General features: G+C 39.9%; 1 protein-coding gene and 1 pseudogene across 16 annotated transcripts in view; both read right to left on the bottom strand.

The window, feature by feature from the left end:
- The window catches only part of ADGRL3 (adhesion G protein-coupled receptor L3), an 812,769-nt gene extending 799,250 nt beyond the window's left edge, over positions 1 to 13,519 (bottom strand). For 11 of the 16 annotated variants that reach the window (XM_087434391.1, XM_087434382.1, XM_087434379.1 and 8 more), the window contains exon 1: positions 11,957 to 13,518. The gene's annotated coding sequence lies outside the window, so the exon portion shown is untranslated. Of the gene's footprint in view, positions 1 to 11,956 lie in introns of all 16 variants that reach the window. The other 5 variants (XM_087434392.1, XM_087434383.1, XM_087434386.1 and 2 more) reach the window with 2 other exon arrangements.
- On the bottom strand, positions 1,066 to 3,310 carry LOC147916457 (large ribosomal subunit protein uL22 pseudogene; annotated as a pseudogene).
- Positions 13,520 to 21,448: the final 7,929 nt, after the last annotated feature.

The raw sequence follows: 21,448 nt of genomic DNA, 5'->3' as shown, positions 1-21,448 counted from the left end.
TCCCTTTAACTAAAAAATGAATTAATGAAATCAAATTCAGTAGGTATTGGTATTATTGTAAAAACGATAAAAAGTTGCATTATACACCTGCTATTTTACTCTTCCACTTAAGTGTTACTGTAACACCTCATATTTTGTACCTCATTCTTATTCCTATGGACAAACCTCTAACTGAACTTACACTGACCAAAATCTGAGTCCATTTTCACTAATTATGAGTCATAATGGTCTGTTTACTTTTCTTTATTGATCTCTCTCTCCTTTTATAGACAACCTTCAATAACTATAAAAGTGTTTACTGACAATTTACTTCTACTTTTCATACTTAAAGTTTAGAGTAGCCCAAACCAAGGAAGCCCACCAATTTTCTTGTTCCACAAGAGGTTTGGTAAAGAAAGAAGAACTTTGTTAAGTTGATGTTTTAGATGAACTTAAGAGATAAGAGGTCCACTCGGAGCAAAGAACGAAACTAAGAAATTTTATGGGGACATAAAGTGGATGGTGGACTTTTTAGTTCTTTATAAATCAGTTTCATTGTACAGTTTTGTTTTGATATTATTTGAAATTCAAAGACATTAGGCACAGTCCTACTTAAATGTTAATAGCCAGTAAATTTCATTTTTTTATTACTGACTATTTTACAGACCTCAGCTTTTATACATTGATATAGATGAGAGTTAGTAATTCTTAAGAATTAACAAACAGTTGGTATATTACTAACTTTATTAACTCTACATAACCAATGAGTTAGTAACTACTAACTATACACAGCTGAGACTGAGAAGTTCCTAAGAATTTCCAAAAAGGAAGCCCAGTTACGCACAGAGAACGATGATGCATGCAGATCATTGTAACCAAGTAGTAAAAGTCAAACAAGTAATTATTTACTCTTTGTCCTAGGAACTGTACTTCAAGGAATCTGTGCTATAGAAATCATCAGAGAATGGGCCAAGCTTTATATTACTTATCCTAGCAAAATACGACAACCCACATGAATAAGGAAGTGTTTAAACAAATCATAGTGTATTCATACTATGAAAAATTTTATAATATTAAAAATGATGCTTTCAACTGCTTGGCAAGCCATGCTGTGGCGGCGTCCCATATAAAGTGGAGGAAGATGGGTACAGATGTTAGCCCAGGGCCGTCTTCCTCAGCAAAAAAAGAGGAGGATTGGCGGATGTTAGCACAGGGCTGATCTCCTCACAAAAAAAAAAAAAAAAATGATGCTTTCAAAAAAAATTAATGGCATTGGGAAATTGAAGAGAATTATACAAACTGTATACACAGTTTAACCTCAATTCTACTAAAACACACACACATATACAAATAAAATACCACTAATACACGGATAAAATACATGGACAATGAAGCTAAAAATATGTGTGTAATAATCTCTGTGAACACTGTGATGTACCACTATATTATGATATATTGGGTAATTTCTGTTTTGACTGTACATATCTCTGTATTTACAAGAATTCAACACAGGCATGTACTATAATCAGAAAATTTTTTTTTTAAATATGATCGTTCAGCATGTAGAATAAGCTTCATTGGGAAGAATGAATGGGAATCAAAATTCACCTATTATTGGTGATTCACCTATTATTGGATTCTACCCAAGTAGAATCAAAAGAGCATACATAAATCATATACATTGGGATAGTAGCAAAAATTCCAGAATAACATCTACCAAGCTAAGAGAAAGTAGCAGGAAAGGAATTAACACAGCAAGATTAGTGAAACAAAGCAGATGGACTAGCATACCATCCTGTGACATTGATACTATGAGTCCTTCATACAGAGAGTTCATTCATTTGTAATAAACTAGGTTAATTTCTTACCTTTAAATCTAACGCTTTCTTTCATACCCCATTACTTTTTTGCCGTCGCTCTAGCTCAACACCCCTCGTATTCAAGGAAGAAAACACACATATACACTACTGCAGTCTCACCATCATCCATTATTCATGAAAGGTTCTCATTGAATAAATGTCTGTTCAGAGGCTCTAAGCGAATTTCATTTCTGAACACTACTGTCTGCAGCCCAGCAGGCTATTTCACCAAGATAAGATCACACATTTAATCAAGTGCACCAAAAAAAGAAATACTCCCAAAGTTTGCTTAATAATGTCAAATCATAAAAATACAATGTTGACAGCCTACTAATTTTTAGTGTTCTTTCTTCTTCAAGGATTTGCAACAATAAAGAAGGTACATGGGAGTTTTTTCTTCTAATTAAGGTTTCTACTAACCTTTAAAAATTCTCCCAAATTATCCTATGCTACTATTTATATAGAGTTGGTACTTAAAAATGAAAAGTCAACACAACTTTCTGTTTTGAATAAAGAAAAAATAAAAACCAATAAATGTAGGAGGTTTTCCCAACTTATCCAAATAATACCTCTAAAGCACCATTTTACTTCAGCTGATCAAGTGTCAGCATTAACACTCCCCAGACTCGAGTTTTTGTAATAATGGATCCATATTAGATGTCTGTCATTTCAATAACATTATACTGGATATGTTGAAGTACATTTTCATTGGATTCTTCAGGCAGCTAATAAAGTTATCCATACTCATTTATTTGAAATATCCTACTTGATGTACTTTTGAATATTCTGCCTCTAAATATAAGGTTCACTTGAATAAATATATATTCCCATCAGTACCATGACATGACGAGTACACTAGCAAGTGTAAAATAATTAGATGTCCCAAACAGATGGATGGATTCATATCTGCAAACCCATTTTTTCTGCCTTTACTTCTATTTGCATTTATTTTATGCTGTATTGATTCCCATAAGTTTTTGTTTCTTCAGTTTCTTCTGGGATAACTTTTTCTTCTGTCCCATCTCCACAATTTGTTCCTTTTCAGTAAAGACCATCTTAAATGTGGCTGGTGGAGAACTTAATTCAACCACGAGTTCTGTCAGAGGGCATATCTTGGGGGTTTCGTTCATCTGGATGTACTCAACACCTAAACAATCTACATTTAAACCTGTAAGGTCAGCATTACTCTCTGTATTTTTAAGCACGCATAGCAAAACTTCAGCACTTAATGTGCCACCAAATCTGTGTTCAGTGCCCCTGTTTGGCATTGTACGATGGCAACTCCACCATGGTATGCTGGAATGGCATACACTGCTTATGTAAATGACATTTTCAGATATCTGGTGGCTTTTCAGATATGCATAGCCTTGATAACTTGGGCAGTTTCACAGGTATTCTTATACCTGAAGATTTGAATCCCTTGATTTGCATGCTTTTGTTGGGTTTTCTGGCTCAAGTGACTAGAGAACCATTTTCCAAGATCACTTTGGCCACTTAGAGGAAAAGAGCAAACCCATTTTTAATGGTTTTCCTAACCAATTCTCCTAACGCCTGATCTGTCTCAGTTAACAAAGGATCACTGTAGTAGACATTCAGGTTTTATCAACCATTCTGCCTTTTTCTGTGGACAAGATCCCTCTCTTAATTGAGCCTTTCCTTCTTCAACCTATTCGTCCATCCACAGAGGAACTGCAATATCCTTACTGACTGCACAAAGCTTGTGACAGTAGATAGATCTAAAGCTGGGTACCTAATTCAGACTGTGGTGAAAGGGAAAGAATCTAGCAGGCAGAGAGAAGGAAATGTGGTAGTCTGGGTAGGCAGGCAACCAGAGCAGAATCCTCGCGGGATTCAAGGTGCTAATTCTTTCTGATGGCTAGGTAAACCTCCATCCTTCCCCAAGATTCTTCATGTGAGAAACACAATAACCTCCCACTAAATTAATCATTGCGGCCTAAAGCTAGTTGGAGATGTCTTTGCAATTAAAAGAGAAATAATGAATTCACCCATTCTACTAAATCTTCTGAGTTGAATTTAAGTCCATACGACAACTGAGATGTTATCATAAAATATGCAGCATTGGAATGAGTGTAAAATAATATTTAAGTCATACATAAAAATTGAAAATTAAAGTGAAATTTAACTGAAAATGCCTAAAATTCAAACAATGATTATGTATTATTTTAAAAGAAAAGTTGCCTAAGCTCTTCTTCCAAAGTCAACTATGATTAATAATGTGATTAAAACAACAGACAAATTCAACTGAACAGTTAAAGCCAATATAAAAAAGAAAGTCTATAGATACAGACTCATGTTAACACAAAACTATTTCTCAATAGACTCTTTGTTTACTCCTTGAAGTCATGATCAGTATTCTGAGTTAAGGTTCAAACAATAACCATCAGCCATTGACAAATCAAGAACACTGAAAATTTGAAAAACAAAAGACATAAATGTAAACCAGTTGAGCCCTTCCATTCTTGCCAGAAAGAAAATCTCATCTCAAAAAGATGACCGGCAGTCAGGACCATTTCCTCTTATCCAAAAGTATTTGGAAGTGTTTTGAGGAAAGGAAAAGGAGAAAAAACCAAACCAAAACAAAACAAAACAGACCACTGTTGAAAAACCTCTTACAGGGTCAGCTGTCAATGGAATGCATTTTAGTATTCAGGTTACCCACCCATGCAGAACATCAAAAACTGGGCTTGAGTCTCTCCCCTATTCTCACAGGCTCAGGCTACTGTGGAGCCACTGGGGCTGTCTTGAATAGTAACACACTCTGCCTCTGCGGGACGCTTCAACACCAACACAAGCTGATCAAACAGAAGGGGGTGTCGTTTCTACTTGGCTTTCATTTTCTTGAATCATACTTTAAAACACTTAAGTCTGGTACAATTTAGCAAGTCAGCTGTCCAATGTGCAACTTATTTTTTCATTCATTTTTACCACCTACCATGTTGTACTCTTTCCACTGGGTAATTATAGGTAAAAGTCACACATTGTACTAACTTCTCTTACTGGCAACTGTCACTGAAATACAGATGTTAATTCTAAAATTTGGACTTATTTATGACCCTTTCCCTACTTCTAGTCTTCAAAGCAATTTTGGGATCTGAATTTTAAGGGTTCATCTGCATTTACGGCAATCTTATAAGGACTTGAACTTTGGGATTATAAATCTTTTAAAAGTATGGGAATCCTTAAATCTTGGAAGTTTATGATAATTTGGTTACAACATTGGAGAAAATTCTGATGCAGTTAAAGCTTAAAGAGCTGCTGACGCCATGTGAAAGATGATCAGGAGTTTAATTTAAAATGTCTTAAATTAAATTGCTACTTTCATTTTATACCTGATTTAAAGTCAGTCTTCAGACACTTGGTGGCTGTCAAAAATATTTTCCTGTCAGGATTATGATTTTTGGCGGAGAATTAGTAGCAGAGCATAACATTTTAAGATTAAGAGGAAGAGCTCAGAAATAGGTACTTAATAAAAGGTTAGAAAAGGAGAGAGGGAAAGAACATGAAAAAGACAAAAAGACCTGTGAAACCTTTCTCAACTGCTTAAGAAAACGCTATTGATTTTTATTCATAGCTCATCAAGAACTCTTCAATTAAGAAAATGATATTTGATTTAGCTAAATTTTCTTAATAATGCTACTTAAGGATATTTCTAATAATACTATGACTAACAACAATTGGTACAATTCAATAAATGCTCACTCCATCAGATACTTTTCTATCTACTTACTATTCTGCATTCCAAACCAGCAAAGTAGATTTGTTTACCTTTATTTTACAGATAGAGATGAGAGCTGGAAAGTTGTAGAATTGGGATTGTATTCAAGTGTCTCTCATTCCAAAGGCCATTTCTAAGAAGTTCATTATTAGGGACAGTGCCCAGCTATATCCATCTAAGGAGTACAATTTAGTTTCTACAACACTAATCAGGATTAACCAAAGTACTGGAGAAGATAAATCTGCATTACTAATTTCATAGTGGCAGGCCTAGGTCAGAAATTAAACTAGCCATGGAATATACCTCAAAAATGTATATAATTTATAAATATATCTACAAAGTTTTCAAATAGATGTCAAAGTGCCATTCAGAAGTCTTACAGTTCCCCAGTTAAACTTTAGCATCTAGTAAAACTAATCTTTATGTGGAGCTTCCGTTACTCGTTAGGCATATTATCACTCACAAACAAACTGAACCACAGAATATAATTACCCCAAGGATCCTTTTCACTGAAAATGGCCTGTTGTGATGCTTAGATAGTGATTAACAGACTAAGAATGTAGTGAGTCGTCTTGATATCACTTCAGAAAAGTGATTTCCTCCCTAATAATTCCCAAGATAGATAAATATTCAATTAGGGTCTTTGAAATCTTGATTTAATTGGGCATTCATACTCTACCCTACTTCAAACTTAGCCCAAGCGATGAAAGGTGTTTTATTAATCCTTACTATAAAAAAAAAAAATCCCAATAACTCTTCTTGAGTTTTAAAGTAGGAGGGTAAAATAAACCCACGATTATCTTTTATATGAAATTTTCAAATTTAATAGCATTTTTAAGACATACTCTAAAACAATGAGGTGAAACATAATTGCATATCTGAATCACATGTGGAGTTAACTGATGTTTCCTGGGACTCTCATGAAATCTAGTAAATAATAATAATGATAATAATAATAATGACAGCAGCAAATAGTTGCAATCCTGTAATTATGTGCTCGGAACTGTTTCAAGCACTTTGCATACATTTTCCCATTAAATCTTCACAACAACTCATGAATTAGGTATAACTGTTATACCCTTTAAAACGTATCAGGAAATTGGGCATAGAGAGATCCAGTATCTTGCCCAAGTCAAATAATTTATCAAACCTAGGCAAACATACCAGAGTCCCTTCTCTTCACCACTACACCATTCTGCCTCTCCAGATAACAGAATTTCAAGACCTGTGGCTTGGTTTTAAATTTTCCCCGTAGCTCCTGTGCAACTGTCACAAGATCAGGGTGGAGACCTGCAGATTTAAAGTTTCTGTTTCACTAACTGGGGACCAAAAAACTAAAAACAAGCTTTCTAGATTGGGAAAAGAATAATGAAATGTCAAATAACTAATAAAATATCCAACCTGCTTGGGTCTTTCTAAAGCCTGAACAATCTACTTGTTTTCTCACCCTAGATGGCTCCTTATATGGTCAGATGGGGTGATATTTGTGAATACAAGGAGGCAGATCTTGGAAAAGTCAACATCAGTGGTTCTCACTCTCTGATCCCAGGACCCTTTTACAAACTTAAAAATTAATGACCTAAAGCAACTTTTGATTCTCTTGGTTATAACCATCAATATCTACGTATTAGTAGTTAAAGCGGGAAAATTTTAAACCACAAGAATACACAAGCACACATGCCATATGCCATCAGAGCAATGATGTCATCACATATCATGTACATTCTGGAAAACTCCGCTGTACACTTGTTACAGTATAAGAGTGAAGGGCAAATCTATCTTAACATTATTATGAAAATGTTTTCTCTTCACAAACCCTCTGAGAGGGTCTCAAAGACCCACAAGTTTCCCCAGAACACACTTTGAGAAGGGAGGGTTGTCTGCTCTACAAAATAACTGAAATCAAAGCTTTACCAGACAAGAAATATTCAGTTGGGTGATTTAATTTTCCATCTCAGAGATAATGTTCATAATAAATAGGATTACCACCAATAATATTCTATTTAAATTCTTGAATAATATAGACCAAATGTTAACTTCTTCTAATATGTATATGTAATCATTCTTATGAAGAAATTCATAAGATAATATTAAACTAAATTCTTGTTTTAAGTGTCAATAAGACATAAGCAAGACATAAATTATTAAGATCTATACAATCTGTTCTGATCAAATATAGGAAGAACTCTCCCCTTTCACCCACTCCCTAACAAAACTGGAGAATTTCGATTAATTAAGAGTAGGATGGCTAATTTTTTTAATATATTTTGTATTTGTGAGTATATGAGCATACTTCATAATTCTAAGAGAAAAATTACACATGGTTACTTATGCAGTGGTAGAGTTAATTTTATTGGGCCATATAGACACTCAGACCAGGGTAAGGACATTAAAAGGTTTGGGGGAAAATATGCGCATCTTGGGACTCAGAAATGCTATCTAGAGGCATGCTCACATTACTTTCTCAAACTGGCCACGAACATACACACACGCACACAGACAACAAAGGGAAAATGGCAGGAGGAACTTACACATATTTGAATATTTTACTTTATATTTTATTATAAAATAGGGTATTCTATAAAGAAATGCATTTGCATAAAAGAAAAAGACATACTTGCAATAGAAATCTAAGTGTAAATATGTCCTTGAAGGCAAACAAATGCTAAATTACAATATAGCCTCTGTCTTTAGGGTTCCTTCCTCTGTGAGCAAATGCATATTTTGAATATAATGCAAATCTTAAGAAATCAAAGGGAAAATAGCCATTTGTAAAATTGAAGGAAAGATCATCTCCCTCTAATTCCGACTACTCCAGCCATTCACATCATGCTACCTTAAGGCTGCAGAGCATTTCTCAAAATCACTCTCTGTTCTTAAATACAAAAGTCACCATCAGGTTTCCTTGCTGATTACTGGGCAAAAAATGCCCCACTTCCAACAATAACTGTCACTACTCCTTGGCAGCCCTTTTCAAAAAGAGTTTCAACCAGCAAATTGGTCCAAATAAAATGTGAAAAACAATTCAGTTTAGCATTATGTTATTTGACTAATTTCAATCCTTTTGATTTTATAATCTTTTTTATTTTCTATTTAGGATTTTCCTTGGCTAGAGCTAACCATGGAATCAAAGGTAAATCAAGTCCATAAAAATTCTGCCTTTCCTAATGACTAGAAACAATTCCAGGCACAGTAGCCGGAGTCAGTAAGTCTCAGACTCGCTGTTATTCCCTGTGGAAAGGAATATTTAAATCTCCAAGCTGTACGAAGATCATTATTAAGAAAATCATTTCCAAAAGACCTTCCATTCATATTTTCGAGGAGAGCTCTCAATATGAAGGATAATCACACCAAACAACTTAAAATGAGACATCAAAAGCATTTACCCATCAGGCAAATCACCTGCGGGCTTATCACTTTTCAGGCCAGGGATGTCTGATGCAGTCTATCTAAAAAATTTAAATAGTTCACAAAATCCTTTATACTAATCATTCCAACTCCTTCAAGTTTATAGAAATAGTCCAGTCAACCATATACACCAATGGAGCAGGTTATTGAATATTTAGTGCTAAGTGCTATGGAATGGCATTCAAGAACTCTGACACATTCACCTTCAGCTAAAGACAGCACAATACACTGACAGACACAGTTCTAATGACATCAGGACCTGTGGAATGTATGACTGCCTGGAAACACATGCTGCTAGGAAACAAAGAACAGATCTGATCAAATCTTCTAATGGAAGGACTGGGAATCACTGCGATTAGATCTTCTAAAATGAGAGGACAAGTATTCTTTAATCTTCAGAAATATTTGCAAGCATAAAGACTTTAACACATTCCCTCTAGAAATGAAACAAACACATGAACTAGATTCTCATGAATTAAGTCACAATTCTCTAAGTTTTCTATTAAAATGACTACCATTAGCAATATCTTCTAAAAGTATAACTTAATCAAAATAAGGCATCACTGATTCAGTATTCTTTTTTTTTTTGCCACTTAAGCTTTTTCAAGAAGTCAAGATCTTTAAAAAAAAAAAAAAAACTAGAAAGTATAGGACCTAGAAACAAAGTACCATTTTACATACTTTTTTAAACAAAATAGAACATAGCCATTTGCAACAAACACCAAAGCCATCAAAGCTAATCTACAACTATGGAATTTAGTATCTTCTAATTATTGGAACTGAAAAGCAGTTTATCTTTTCAACTTTTTAAAACTCAATCTTTGTACATTTTTAACCCTTGCTTTGGTTACCAAAAAAAAAAAAAGATTGAGTGAAACAAAGCTGAGAGATATTTCAACACAAATATCCTTTCAACTCCTACACAAATTATCTGGAAACCTCTTTTGGTGATACTATAAAAGACCTGACAATTCTCTCTGTAATCCACATACAAAACATTGGGCGCCAGAACTCCAGGTCATTTAGTACCATTACAGATTGAAAAATATACAAGGGAAATCTGGCTAAATTCTGTTTCATCTCATAGGGAAATAGAGAACATTCTCCAAATGAAAAATTACTCAAGAAGTGTTTCTTTGCAGATTCTACGACATTCTTTAACTAGTGTTGATAGCCCATATGACACTAAATGAGCAGACCGCCTATTGACTTCAGTGCAAAACAGAGAAGGCAATTTTTCCTTCCTGCCAGAGTCTGTGCGTCTCCTCATTTCCCCAGCAGCTGGCTAAAAGGATGTAAAATCAGAGGTGCAAGAAGGCTTATACTTCCTAATGAGTAATCCACCCAGGAAAGTAAACACAACAGACACCACCAGGTTCGACTCTAAAGCAGACTGTGGCAGGGCTGCTTACACCGTTGTTTACAATGTGCTCTAACCACCGCTGGCAGGATCACACACAGGCATAGGGAGGAGACACCCAGAGGTGGCTCGCACGCCTCGAGCTCGCCCAATTGCTATGATATCTCTGGCCATAAATAAAGCAGAGCACGTTTCTATCGGAGGGAGGAAAGTGGCCAGAGAATTCCAGGGACCAGGGGTTATGCAGGCTTCACTCGGTTATTTCAATCTACCAGAGAGATGACTACTCTGTCCCCTGGTCCTCATCAGGGCCAATCTGGGGTGCGTCGAGCACTGCACCAGAGACTCTCCAGTGCCGCACGCATGTTGCGGAGGTGCTCCTGACTGGGCGAAAGGGACACAGAGAGGTTTCCTCCCAACCCCTATGCGGCCCCCCGCAACTAGATTTTCCAGTTAAGCGGATCCCAGGCGATTTCGATACGCAAGCTCAGCTCAACTAGCATCAGCTCTGCCATCCCCGCAAATATCTCCCAGCCGTCCCCCGAGCGCACGAACGCGCGCACACAGACACTCACACGGCGGCCCCGCCGCCAACTAATCCTGGTAGCGGAGCTCGTCCCCCCGCAACATACACACCCACCCACCTATACTGCCGGGGGGCCTGGTAGGCTTTGCCCCTGAGCTCCGACGTGGGACCAGCAGCGGGGGCGCGGCAGCACCCACGCTCCGCTGCAGCCCGGAGCCTCCTCTTCTCCTATGAGAAGCGCCAGGGCGCCTGCCCTCCTACCTGTAACCCAGCCGCCCGCGGCCACCAATACTCTGGCCACCCCGCCCCGGCGCCCCGGCCGCCTCGATTCGTGCAACACCGCCCCCTGCCCCGTGCCCACTCCCGACACCGCGCCGCCCCGGGCCACCCACGAAAGTAGCAGCTCTCTTCAGCCAAAACCGCCTAACAAAGCCTGGCAAGCAGGTCTAAACTAAACTGCCGTGAAGGGGACACAACCGGCGGGGTGCAGAGAGGCAGCGCTGCTCCACGACTCAGGGGCGCGACCTGGGCAAACGCGGCCACCATGGATGCTCCAGGCAGGCGTCCAGGGAGGATCGCGGCGGGCTCGCAGCCCCGCAGTCCCCATCAGCCGAGAGCCCAGCTCCTCACCCGGTCCCTGTCGGTCCTCCAGCCCGCTCCCGCCTGCATCCGCACCGGCTCGGGGCCGGCGGAGAGAAGGCGCCCCCTGGTCTGCTTTCAGCCCCCACCAGGGGATGACACTGGGGTGAGAGAGGAGGGACAATTCCCGGAGTGGAAACCGTTTCTATTCCCCAGCGTGTTGGACTGCGAATGCGCCCAGTCTGCTCTCCCCTTCATCCCTCCCGGCCGCCAAATCGCCCAATAGCTGGAAAAACCTCGAACCCGTGCCAAACCCCAGCGCCCACCAGCCAGGAGGCTCCCTTCCCGCCCCGCATCACGATCGGATGAGTGTGTGTGCGGGCGAGTGTGTGAGTGGGAGGGTGAGTGTGCGTGAATCCTGCACCCCCTCGGTTGCCCGCCCCGCGGACGCCGCCGCCTGAGCCGGGCCAGGGCCACCACGATTAGGAAGAGTGAGAAGAATAAATTACCTTTCGTAACCGCCGGTCCCTGAGATCGTCCCATCAGTTGTTCAACAACCTGCAGCCGGGTGCAGTTTCCACAATCCAGCCATGGAGCCCGGGGCAAAAGACCGACTGGCCCCAGCGAAGACACCCCCACTACACGAGGCAAAGAAGGATGATAACCGAAGCGCAGAGAAGGCAGCAGGAGGGTGGAGACCCCTGCCAAGGAAACAACAACAAAAAGTCTCCTTCCCCCTTTCTTCTGCTACACAGCCATGGAGAAAGAGGAAGAAAGAAAAAAAAAAGAACCAATGCTTGTCTTCCTTTACGTTTCCTCGCTTCACACACACCAAGAGGGTAAAAACGGAGCAAAGAGAGAGGAGGGTTCAAACGTCTCTCCCAGTCCACAGTTGCACAACTTCGGAGTCAGGCTCTGCCTCCAGCAGCAGCCGAGGGACCCAAGCGGCAGCTATTAACATGCGGCAGTCATAGCTGGGGCTGCTTCTCCTGCTGCTGCTGCCGCCGCTTAAGGAAAGACGCTGCTGAAGAGACCAAAAATCTTCCACCATCCCCCCAGCCGATCTTTATATCCAGTTCTCCCACCCCACCCCCTTCTCTTTCTTTTTCTTCTTCTTCCTCGTCCTCCCCTTTCCGCCTGGGAGCGGGAGCGATGGAATAGGTAGGGGGAGCCGCGAGGGCCAGGGGTGGCTTCTCCGCCGAACCCCCCTCCTTCTCCTCCCGAGGTTCTCTCCCCGCCGAGGGTCTCCTCTTGCGCCCGCAACCCTCGCCGAGCGCCGGAGCGAGGGCCACGCAAACTCCTTCCCCGGTGCACAGCGGGGGCGCGCGGGCGCCGGGCCGCCGAGGGCTGCGTCCCGGGGGCCGCGGAGCCCCGAGCCCGGGGGTGGCTGATTAGCTCGCCGGCCACGCCGGGCAGCTGCAGGCATGTGGGAGCTTCATCGCGCGGCCCCGGGCTCCGCGCCGCCGCCGCCGCCTCTTCGGTTCTTTCTCTTCTTCGACTGCCCGAGAGGGAGCAGGGCTCTGGCGCTCTCCAGACACGCACACTCACACACGCGCACACACGAGCGAGCTCCTGCCAAAGCCAACCGTGCAACCCGCGCGCGCGCACACCCGGAGAAAGAGGACGGAGGCAAAAAGAGAAGAAAGAAAGGGGAGGGGGCGAGTCACAGGCGGCGGCGGCGGCAGCAGCGGCTGCCGGAGCGGAGGCAACGAGCAGTCCGGGAAAAGCCAGCAGCGGCAGCGGCGGCGCCCACCCGGACCAGCGGCAGCATCTGCATCCCCGCTCCTGGGAACTGGGGCGAGCGGTGCCGGGCGAGCAGGCGACCGGGCGACGCGCCGAGAGCCGATCGGAGCGCGGGTGCACCGGGGCCGCGCAGCCTGCGCGGCGGACGCAACCGGGGCCCGAGCCGAGGCCAGAATGAACGGCGGCGGGCCAGCGCTGAGAGCGCTGAGAGCCGGGGAGGGGGCTCGCGCCGGGGGAAAGGGGTGGCAGGCAAAACCCGGATCTGGAGTACGTTCGGGCTCCGCCGCGCGGGCTCCACCTAGCAGCTCGGCAAACGCTTGGAGGTGGCAACGAGAGAGGCTTCCCTTTCACGGTTTGTCAAACAAAGGGTACTTCTTGCGGCTTTCAGGCACGCTTCTCTCCCAATCTCTCTCTCTCCCTCTCTGTCTCTCTCCCTCTCTGTCTCTCTCTCTCTCCCCCTCTTCCCCTTTCTCTCTCTCCTCTCTTCTCTTGCTCCTCCACTGCACCCCAGGTGAGTAAACGACGTCAGATTGAAAGTCCTGCCACTGTCTCTCTGCTTGGGTGCAGGTTATTCCATATTTTCATCATGCAGGTACCAGATCCCAATGAGTTTTCTGCCTTTGGTCCATTTTATGTTTCTTCAAACTTACCTCAACGTGCAAGTTCATTGCAGACTTTAAAGTATCCTTCTCTGATAATAGGACGTGAGGAATCAATGATTTTATTTCACGACATCAATAAAAATTACCATAATGGATACAGAAAGGTGCCGATTCCAAAGCAGTGCCTTCTGATAGAGGAAAAGTCTGCTCAGATTAACTGAGTGACCTTGGTCAATTACTCAACCTCTTTGTGCCTTCTTTGTAAATGAGAGGGTTAAGTAGGTAATTTCTCAGGTCTTTTCCTGCTCTAAAATTTCATGATTTGAAATGGCTAAGGTGTTATTTTCTATATCAGCAAATTCAAGTTACGATTATGAGAGAAACTAACATTTATTATATAGATCCAACAAGCGCATTATATCCAAATTGTATTTGAATGTATATATTCAGAATGATCTAATGCCGTTCCAGAGCTCTTAGGGAGGTAACAGCAAGCCCAGAACATCTGAAGAATTTAAACTCTCACTAGAATTAAAAGACCATACCCATTGTAAGTGACTGTCAAAATCTCATTCATTCTTTAAAGCTCAATTTCAGCGTCAAGTGCTCCAAGAAGCCTTTTCTCACCAACCTCAATCAAAATAATCACCCCTTCCATTACATTCCCATAGCACTTTGATGGTATCTCTACAATAACACCTATTTCATTCTGCTTTTTTCTTTTTCTTTTAAAATAATTAGTTGCTTGTCTATATGCCTCCTCAGATTATTGGATCTTCCTTGAATGCAAATTCCAAATTTTAGTCATCTGTATAACACAAGATTACTCTGTATCCACAGTACATAGCACATTGTAATTCCTTTTTTTAAAATATGAGAGGATTTAATGTTCTTGCTGAATTCTGACCAACTAGATGTTCACAGGCTCAAGTTAGGCTACTTGAATTTGCCTAATATAGGGCATCTGTGAACGCCCCTGAGTACTTAAAGAAAATATAAACTGACATCTGGAGTCACTTGTTACTTAAATAATTTTGGAAAGAGTAGACTGTAGCCAATTGTGACAAGAGGCTGTTATTTGTAAAGCAGACAAAATGGAAACTACTCAATTCATCTCCCAAAAGAATATATGTAGAAAAGTAATAAAATAATAGAATGTACAATGAAACGTGCTGTATAGATATTAAATGTTATCAGTGGGAGCAGCAGAAATATAAACAGTACCTATAGACCAATTTTTAGAATCAACCTTATCACAACTTGACAGGTTTGGAAGGATATGGGAAAGGAATGAAATTTCAAAATCGAATTAATATATTTATCAGAATAAGAAACATATTAACTGAAAACTACGCATATTAAGTTAAATAAGTAATTGAAAGTATTCACCAAAGAGGAGTTGACCACAAACAAAATTACAAACAGAATAATGAGGGAGAAAGAACCAAAAAGGAAAAGAAGTGAGTAAAAACAACTGATGGTTAAAGAAAAGCAAAGAAAGAAAGAGAATTGGCTAATTGTTTATACAATTTCATCAAAGGTCAAGGGAACAATTTTTACAGCAGCTACCTCTATTTTAGGCTCAAACTTCATGCTTCCAAATCATTTTTAATCTGATGGGCATAGTCTTCTATATTTGATTTAACATATAAAGCGTCCCATTCCATTGCCAGGAAATCCATGACTCTTGCCAACATTTTTCTAAGGTGAACCTTCCACAAAAATAAAATCAAGTAAATCCTGTGCCCTCTTTGCTCCACAACTAGATTTAACACCTTCTTCTCAGGGACAAGATAGTATCACAGATGATGTTTGAGCAAAGGTGCTATTATACATGATAGCTCTCTGTGCTACAGTGGTTTTTGAAAAAGATGGCACTATTGGCTTCAGCTCCACTAAAATTGAAAAAAAAATCAATATTTACCAAATGGAAAAGAACCCCTTTAAAATTAAAAAAGCTGAATATCCAATCAAATAGGATAACCAAAATTAAGATATTTTAATAACTATTAAAATTTTCTGATCAAAGCACTCTTCAAATTAATAAGAAATACACCAAGATCTCCAACAGCATGAAAGTCAGGAAAAGAACATGGAAAATCTGTTCACGGAATAAGTGCAAATGGCCAATAAATGTAAGCAAATATGCTCTGCATGTACAAATCCAATACATAAAAATATATACAATTATCAGATCCGTCATGTTTCATGTTTCCCCCATGAAATTAGCTGAAAACTAACAGTGCCCTATTACTAAACTCTAACAAATGTATGTTGAGACAGGCATGCCCCTATGCTAATGTACATTGACCCAATTTTTCCAGAAAGAAAGTGGACAATATGTATCAACTGCCTTATAGAATATATATGTCATTAATCCAGTGTTTCTATTTACAAATATCACTTCTATAGAAATAAACAGAGATATGGATAAGGCTTTTGTACAATTATATACATCTCAGTCATAATTGTTATATAAGGGGAGTAAGTATGTAAGGTATGCATGCATATATTCAGAGTGATCTTGTTTTTTTGTACTTGGTAAAAGTCCTCTTATCTGATTGGAATTGGTAGTTCTTCAGTTAGTGGGGAAAAAGTTGGTTAAAGCAAAAAATGTTTTTTAAAATGATCCATACCTTCTATAATAGTTGGGATTCATTTTGGCTGCAAGCAACAAAAACACAAAAGAACGATGACTTAAACAAGATAGAAGTTGGTTTCCTTTTTGAGTGAAAGTCTAGCAGTTGGTGATCCACGGCGGTTATGGCCCTCCAAAGCATCCCAAAGAAACAGATACTTTCTTTATCTTCTTGCTCAGCTACCCTTGACCTTTATTCCCAATTCCAGTTCTAGCAATTAGGCCTACATTGCAGGAGCAAAGAAGAAAAGGAGGAAGAGAAAGGCATACTCACACCCAAGGACATTTTCCTAAAGTTGCACTCACCATTTCCCTTTTCATTTACTCCTCAGAAACGGCAAGATGGTAACACTTAGCTGCAAGGCTAATGGGAAATGTTGACTATTCCAGGCAGTCATGTGTCCAACCGAAAATCAGGGTTCTTTCACGATTTGGCTCTTCCTCAACCTATGACTTAACATTATGAGCCACCCTGGGCTGAGCTTTGTATATCTTAGGTTTTCAGTAACCAAATGAATAACTAACACAGACACTAGACAATACCTGCTTCACATGAAATGACCTTCTACTTCAATCAGGTGTAAACTTTCACAAGATTTCCAATTACTGAGCTTTTGCGTTCAGGAAAGATACTCTCTAATACCCAAAAAGTGTCAGCAGACAGTTACTGTCCTAAATGCTATTGGGCCTAGAAACACTGATAAATCAAGGTAATCAAGGTTAAATCATATCTGCAAAGCACAGCACTCAGATTCCAGTATGCCATGGCATAATAAGAATTCTAAGGGGTCTTGGCTTCATTAGACTAATGATTCAAATATAGATTACACAGACTATCAGAACGTACTTGACTTCCCTATAGGATAGCTTAATTCTAAGAAGAATCAACTGATGCTCTCTGTTCCCTGGAATATACATCAAAAGACCATTTTAAAGACTGTAAAATCTTACTTAAATTATATTGCCCTACTAATTTGCTATTGTCTATTCTCTCCTTGCTTCAAGCAATTCACCCTTATTCTTTTTTGGTCCAAAAGAGGGTCCTTGTATTCTACATTCTTAATGACCTGGAAACTTATCTATAGATCTAGATAAGGTAAATCTAGATCAAGATATTTGTTAAAACTAATTAAGTGGTTAACTTTTTCCACATCCTGACTTTTTTCTTCCCAATGGAAGTGTCTCCTTAAAACTCTCTATCATAATTTCTTTAATATTTGCATACATACATGCCGGTTCTGGGCGACTTAAAGGAACAACAAACTTCTCTTTTTTTTTGTCTGTAACTTTCCCAGCTACCTTGTCTTAGACTCCACAATTAAATTACCTTTCTTAACTGCAAATTAAGTTCAACACCAAATGCTTTCAGCCACTTACTATAAATGTTACTGATGGAACACTGGCTCTTGCAGAAATACTCAGCACTCATACAAACATAGTTGCCTTAAAAGCATCAAATCAGTGTCTAGATTCTAGACTCTAGAAATATGAAAATATTCAGAAACTCAACACTGTTTTCTTAAGGTCTTCCTCTTATAAAGGCAAATGTGCTTGTACTTTGCAAATGAAAATATCATGGTCAACCAGGGATACAGTCATGTGCAGCATAAGGGCGTTTTGGTCAACAATGGGCTGCATCAATGATGGTGGTCGTATAAGATTAGCACCGTGTGGCCTAGAAGTGTAGTAGGCTATACTATCTAGGTTTGTGTGAGTACACTCTATGATGTCCACACAACTCTGAAATTGCCTAATGACACATTTTTCAGAACGTATCCCCATGGTTAAAGGACACATGGCTATAGTCAATAATGACTGTCATGGACCAGAAAGGAAGGAAATAGACTTTTTGTTCCTTTGTAAAACATTGCCACTCAGTTGGGCTCTGCTTCTCAGCCATGCTCCTTTAAGACTATACTAGGGGGCCGACCCCGTGGCTTAGCGGTTAAGTGCACGGGCTCCGCTACTGGTGGCCCGGTTCGGATCCCAGGCGTACACCAACACACTGCTTGTCTGGCCATGCTGAGGCAGCATCCCACATACAGCAACTAGAAGGATGTGCAACTATGACATACAACTATCTACTGGGGCTTTGGGGAGAAACAGGGGGAAAAAAGGAGGAGGATTGGCAATAGATGTTAGCTCAGGGCAGGTCTTCCTCAGCAAAAAAGGAGAATTGGCATGGATGTTAGCTCAGGGCTGATCTTCCTCACAAAAAAAAAAAAAAAGGACTATAGTAGACACACTAGTAGATATCTGACTCGTAATTACTCCACCTTCCCTAAGAATGAATCCATGTACGTATGGCTTTGTCCGTACTGTTTGGCCCTGTCCCTTGGCCGTGGTTGATGGGTCTAGGCAAGACAGCTGACGCAAGTTTGGCTAATCAGAATCCTTCCCCAACATATTTCAGACTATGCTATGGAAAGGTCTTAATGCATCTCTGAAGACGGAGGAGGCTCAGTGACTATTCATGGCCACATTTTCTGCTATATGGTGCCATCTAAACCTAACTTAGTTCAATATTTTCTAGAAGAATGCAATCAGATTTTAAAAATACTGCTAGCCTTAATCAGAAATTCCCTTTTATTTTGCATCTATATCTAAACTCCCAAATAAGATGCACACAAGGGGGAAATTCTGTATGGACGTGTTGTCATAGGGCTAACATGCAATCTGTGTTGCAGTGATATCTAGGAAATTGGGTTCCCCTTAAGACTGCCTACTGGATTTTCCTGAAAGCGGAGCTCATAGAAGGCGTATTACATTATTCTTCTGGGAATGTTGGTCACATTATTTTTGCAGGACTCCCAGTCAGATGATTTTTCTCATTTCTGGTATCTGCTTCAGTCATACACCTCACCTCTTTTCTTATGAAAGCAAAATGAAGAGTGGTAGGAAAAATAATGATTATTGCCTACTTGGAAATACAGTGTTCAGGCCCATGGTAGATATTCAATAAATGTCTGGTGAATGAAATAATTCATTCAAGTGTTATATAATATATATTATAAAATGCATAAGATGTGTCTATTAAACTGTCTGATTAATATATCCATCCTTCTATTAAGATTTTATGTTAATAGAAGTTATACATTTAAGTGAGAGCTATCAAATTCAAATTAGTCACCTTGACTAGGGGAGGCTGCTGTTGCTCAAAATAAATTGAACCCTTTTGAAATCATTTTATACTACGGCATGATTTGGAGTAACCTTAAGATATTAACAAATCTCTTACTTTTAAAGTACATTTGATTTTTTTTTCTTTTTTTTTGGCTAATGATTTAGAATCAACTGGAAAAAAAAATCGCTGGCATTAAAGAACTGGAATAGAGCTTTGAAATCATCTAATTAGTTATCAAGCCAGGAAACAATATTTCATGTTCAAAATAAATAAAGTATGACTAATTTTTTCCTGTGGATTAATTTTAGACTACTTCAAAGTAATGAGCATCACTTTCTATGGACTATACCTAATCCTCACAAGAAACCAGCAATATAGGTATTATTCCCACTTTATTAATAATGATACTAAGATTCAGACAGTATAATAACTTTCTCAAGACTGAACATTCAGTAGAGTACACCATTTAGACAAGTTTGTCTTACTAACCCTCTGCCTACATTGGTGGAGATCCTAAAGGCGTGTTCTTATAATGAGAACCTTCCTCCTTGGCTACAGTTCATTGGATCGGGGAGGGGAAGAGGTAAGTTGCGTTATTAGCAGGCTAATCTTGTGTTCTTCCCATCAAAATTGGAATTCAGGTTGAGCGAGTCATTGTTTCTTTCTCTGAATAGACCATGTAACTACCAAGCTGTGGTGTGGACCTCTTTTCCCTGCCATGTTAATTCAAGAATTAGAGGCGGTTCACTCTTGTTGGGAGACATGGAATATTCTATTACCAGTTGAACTTGCTTTTCACCACCAACAGAAGTGAAGAGAATGCTAATCTGCAGAAAGAAGGATAAAACACCTGCACGGAGAGGAGCCTAGATGAAATGCAGAGAGAGGTTTTGGATGGCTTTCTGGACCCTGGTTCTATTTCTTTTCTGAGATCCAGCTACATTTCTGTACTTAGTCTCTGGAAAACAGCCCTTGTGGTGTTACAGTACATTCTCCTTTTTGATGAAGCCAGCACAACTTTGTAGTAGTTATCAGTGGGTTTTGTCTGCTCATTTCTTAATTCCCATTTCTGGAAATAGCATGCTTCTTCTTTGGGTGCCTTTTTCCTCTTCACTTTATATATTGGCATGATCAGTCCCTTGTGGTATCCAGACCACATAGGGAAGGCAAATGATCCAGGCCAAATCAAATATTGTAACCAGCTCTACCCCAGTGACTTGTTATAGATGGCCACATAACAGAAGTCAAGCTATTCAGAGTTCTTCCCTGTGATTTTTTTTTTTATATGAACACAGGAATAGAGAAATTTTCCCTCCTTCTCTGGTGTGCTTTCAAGTTAGAATGGTGTAAATCTGAAGCTTGCTTTTATTTATTTGTTTTAGTTTGTTTGTTTATATTATTCCAAGCTGTCTCTCAGGGACTTAACAATTAGAAAAATAGAATGATAATTTTCTTCCAATTTATCTCACAAAATGGTGAAAAGCTTAAACATATACATGCCAACAACTTGGCATATTCTTACCTTAAGAGATTCGATATTAGATTTAAATAAGATATATTAGTTATACTTACGTGAAAGGTCATGAAATAAAATTCCAAATCTATACTGTGCATCTTACACTAAGGTATGCATGCTGTGTTTCTAATTCTCTAATGGTTAAGATAATCCTGGATCAGGACTCTAAATTGGAGGGGGGTGGGTATATCAGTGTCTTTGTTCCTTTCAGACGTTCAGAGATCCAGGCTCATGGAGATTCCTCCATCTTTAACACATGGCTTTCAAGGTTGCCCTAGGCAGACCAGGGGAACAGAGGAGAGGGATGATTTCTTAGCACTTTATTTATGGGCCTGCATGATCCTTATCACTTCTGCTCAAATTCCACTCACAGGAACT

Source organism: Ceratotherium simum, chromosome 8, assembly GCF_057802395.1.
Source record: "Ceratotherium simum simum isolate JZ-2026a chromosome 8, ASM5780239v1, whole genome shotgun sequence".
In the NCBI taxonomy this organism is placed as follows: domain Eukaryota; kingdom Metazoa; phylum Chordata; class Mammalia; order Perissodactyla; family Rhinocerotidae; genus Ceratotherium; species Ceratotherium simum.
This window is presented reverse-complemented; position numbering and strand designations above follow the sequence as displayed.